This window comes from Aricia agestis, chromosome 5 (genome assembly GCF_905147365.1).
Source record: "Aricia agestis chromosome 5, ilAriAges1.1, whole genome shotgun sequence".
NCBI classification, from domain to species: domain Eukaryota; kingdom Metazoa; phylum Arthropoda; class Insecta; order Lepidoptera; family Lycaenidae; genus Aricia; species Aricia agestis.
Genome location: NC_056410.1, coordinates 11,699,150 through 11,703,987, shown reverse-complemented (window position 1 = coordinate 11,703,987; position 4,838 = coordinate 11,699,150).

Sequence of the window (4,838 nt, the reverse complement as noted above, 5' to 3'; positions counted from 1 at the left end):
AGGATGGTTCATACGGCAGAAAATGTTTGAGCTAAGTGATACGAAGTTTATGGGTCATCTAGTAGATAAATATTGAAAAATTCTATTTTATACTAGGCGCATCCTCTCGCTACAAGAAAAAGCAGAGTTTTAAGGAAAACAGGAAAATACAATATGTTCTATCTCCATTTCAACTTTATAGATATTAATATGCCAGCCGAAAAGTCTACCGCATTCGCTTGTAGTTCGTAAAATGGGAAAAACAAATATTGTTATTCACACGGATAATGTCGGAAGTTTGTTTACCGAAGCAGTTTCTAAAAATGTCAATTCTTTGATAACAAACTGAAGTTTATTACGTGTTCGTCCATTATATTGTCATGGGCCATGGCTAATTTTCCGATATTGTCTAATTAGGGATTTATTACAGGGCATTTATTCTATTATATTTTTTCTAACAGCATACTAGTTACTACACAAGTTTATTTAAGTACTTATTCTTTTCCTTCTTTAGTTGAGTTCAATCTGTGAATAATCGTTTCTTTATATATTGGTAGTCTGTAAAGGAATGTTGATAAATTCATTACTTGCATCCAAGGCTCTAAAAACACTAGCCTGATTTTGATAGAACTACGAACAAAGATAGGGTAGACCGCGGATAAACATCGGCTACTTTTTGTTCCGGAATAAGTCGGTAGATATTTTGATTCTAGAGTAAAATAAAATCACAAAAAGTTTATTTAGTTACGCCATCGCTTACTATGTAAACGTAATAAGCGAGCGCTTAGACTCACGCACGTGACCCTCATGCCACACAAGGGGCGGGTAACAGATTTTAAACACGACGATAAACGGGAAACTTATACTCAAATATGTCGCTTGAAAACTACGTTGAAAATCAAATATTAGCAATAAAATGTGCTCTACATTTTTTATACTTTACTTGTTTTAAAAGAATTTTCAAGCTAAAGGTTTATTAAGAGTAGTGACTAGTTATTACTAATGACACCCAAATTGACTATAGTAACGGATGGGACCAATACAAGCGATTAGCAACGTGGGGGGATTATCCGAAATCCGTAAATGCGTTATTAGCGCAGTCAACATCGCACGTGAGGCATACCCGCGACGCTATGAGTTATGACACTTCTTTCCAACGCGGGTGGATTTTGACGCATTCAATTATTGAATATGCCAAACTAAAGTTGAATAAAAAGATGATGACGAAAATTGAAGATGAAATTTCATAGTGTGGACATCAATTTTATCTTATATCTTTAAACGAGCAATTCTTGTATATATTTATCAATTGTTGTATATATATATATTTTTTTGGTTAATACGAAGACGACGATGTGAACGTAAAAAATACACCGAAACGGTACAAACGTGAAAATATTTTGCTGTCATAACATTTTAGGAGTATAAAAACCGGGTCGTAGATTATAGAAGCATTTGGGTATTACATGCTTTTAACGATTTTCCCGGCCATAGCTGCGAGCTTTTCATGCTTTTAAAAGAATTAATCCTTCGGTCGGATGTATCAACGGTCCGCCATTATAAACGCAATAAGCGTTGCGATTAAATGTGCTTTATAATTAATTAGCAATAAATATTAAAACAATAATGTACGCTCATCAATTGAGATGAGTGGATCATATTACGCTGTTAAATGATAGTTATAAAATGTTGTAGAGCAAAATGTAATATCAAAACTTAATAATATTATGGTAGAGTACGGCCATGGCTGTAATAAAGAGCCAGTTCATCCTATGAACAGCTATCGTCCAGAAAAGGACAGCGTAATATCTAATATATAAAATAAGTCGAGTTTTCCTTCCTGACGCTATAACTCCAGAACGCACGAACCGATTTAGACGGTTTTGCATTCGTTGGAAAAGTCTCGGGCTCCGTGAGGTCTATAGAAAAAAATCAGAAAAATCTTCAATAGAAAAGCAGGAAAATAGGGAAAATCGTTTTATGGCAAAACAACGTTTGCCGGGACAGCTAGTTACGTATAATATTCTGTCCTTTGCTTTCGTTTCAGAGACACCTTAGCCAATTAAAGCAGAATCTATAGATTAAAAACAACTCACGCCCGAACACGTGACCTGATCAAAAATTCGGGAGACGGAGGCAGCGCAAAATAATTGCCATTCCTTAAGGTGGTTTCCACTTCTGTCTGTTCCTTTAAATGAATAGTTAGGCTATTTCCAAACTGTTTCTGCCGTATTAATAATCCAAAATTACGTAATATTAACCGTACGCCTATGTGCACGAGCGAGCATTGTCGATGTATGAACCTCGCTTAGTCCGCGGGGCGCAGATAAGACACGTACTCATTATACTAACTTCGGATCAACCTGACATAATATTTTGAGCCCGACACATACGCGGGAACTTTTAATTCACCTCCAGAAGGGGTTAGTAATAAAAGTTTGTATTTTAAACGCTGTTAAACAGTCTATTGAGATAAAACTTAATAACTTGTTCTGATGGAATACGTTTGTTAACAATTTTAATACGAAGTTCACAAATGTATTTCAGATCTAATATTATATACAATTTTCGTGTCGCAGTGATTTTAATGAAATTTTGTATGTACATTCGTTAGGCCCGACTTGAGAATAGGTTTTTATCTACTTTTTATATTGATACTAGAAATCATTTATATGGCAAAACAATCTTTGCCGGTATTTAATTAAAAACACTATTAAAAAAATTTGCTTAGCATTAAATAAATTTTATTGCGGCCGATAGTTCGATTTAACAAAATATATTACATATCAACGAAACTAATATAATTTTAGTCATTCTATTAACCACCTAGATAAATAGAATGACTAAAATTATATTAAATCAATTTCTAAAGCAGGCCTGAAGAAAACAGGAAAAAAAAATTTAAACATATAATGGATTTAAAATGGATGAATATAAAAATATTATATAAACAAACTAAACGTGTTCGAGCTAAAATAACTTTTGCTACCCCGTTTTTTCAATCATAAATCATAATCAATTATAAGTAATTATGCCAATACTCTGACAAACAAAAGTTGCAAAATAATATGACCTCTTCTACACGACGTTATTAACGCTCGTTTGTATCGATACAAACGCAAGTTAAACGCTCAGCAAACGCAAGGAAGCCGACACATTTTAAACTTTAGTTTAGAGCCTTTCCACACGACGTATCTTTGCGCACTGACGACGCGCGTTTCTGATGCGCTCATCTTCTGCGCGTTTTCATCGCGTTTTGGCAGATAATATAAAGTTCTAAAGGTGTCGGCTTCAACGAGCGCATCAGATACGCGCGTCGTCAGTTCGTAAAAGATACGTCGTGTGGAAACGGCCTTAAGGCGAGGATAAACGCCAATTTGTTATTCCGTGACTCCCGGTTTACCTAGTTCCAATATAATAACGAAGTGTTAAAAAATATGAGATATAAAGCACAATATTTAAAATACCTTAAACCATAAACATTTTAATAAAACGTAATACTTTGGCTGTAATTAATTTACAAACTCATCTCCGATAAAAATCTATTTCATCGAAATATAAGTATTAACTAGGATAATTATACATTTTATTTGAATAAATTGTTAGTAAATCTACAGGGTGTAACAAAAATAAGTGATAATACTTTAGGGTGTGTACATGTTCCTTGTAGAGAGTTTACTGTGAAAGTAGCAGCGCTGAAAGACCACACTTTTTTTCACTTTTGTATGGGGAAACTCGTAACGCTCGGGCCCTTGCCCATACAAAAGTGAAAAAAAATTTTCGTCTTTCAGAGCTGCTATTTTCACAGTGAACTCGCTACATGGAACACGTACACACCCTAAAGTATTATCACTTATTTTTGTTACACACTGTATATTAAAATATCCTTAACCGAACAATTTTGTTTCTTAATGTTTATTTCCAAAGATATTTAAAAAAAAACATGACAAATAGAGAAGATCCGCCCGAGTTACTACAGTTTTATGCTAAGCTAAAAAGAATCTTTGGCTGTGTGCAAGGTTATCGTTTTGGATTGAGATTAATCCCCGCCTTAAGGCCTGTATTCACTTTGATTAGTGAAGGTGATTAGAGATTAGGAGAAAGTAAAGAACTTGCACTAATCTATCGCTGTCCACACTTGCTATCTCCTGATTAGTAATCACCTGCAATAATCACCTGCACTTATCACTAATCAAAGTGAATACAGGCCATAATGGTCTGTATTTACTTTTATTTATGGTCAAAGTCAATCAAAGTGAATACAGGCCCTTACTTCAATTGATTTCATAAAATATCGCTCTCTGTTACGGTCAGGTTGTATCAGAAGATTCAGAAGGACAATACTGAAAAAGATTCCAAACCAAAGTAGTAATATTACAGCTCAATATTAGTGCTTCGACTTAAAAACACTTTCAGCTTTTAATTCTTTCTGCCACTTTAATACTTAATCACAGTAGAGAGAGCTTAATTTCGTGTAAAATGTTTTTCAGGATGCCCTCAGTACCCAATGGCCACCGCCCACCATTACTGAACACATTAATTTTTCACATCCACTCGACACATAATTGAGATTTTTTGCTTTCACCCTCCCCGGCCTTTTTCACGTTATATTAGGACGCGACAAATTTTACTCATTAACAAACCTTTTCGGGTTACGAATTATAATTCCAAATATTTTCTTTTCCTTTCGGCTGCGGACAAAATTTAAGCAATTATAAACGTTAAATATTATACTCTCTACCTCACAAAAAATAGCACCATATGTTAAACTCCACCATGCAAAAAAAAATATGTACAATATCGACGGGTGAAAGCGGAAGTGGCGTAACTTGAATTTTGGCAAAAATCACTTTTTAATT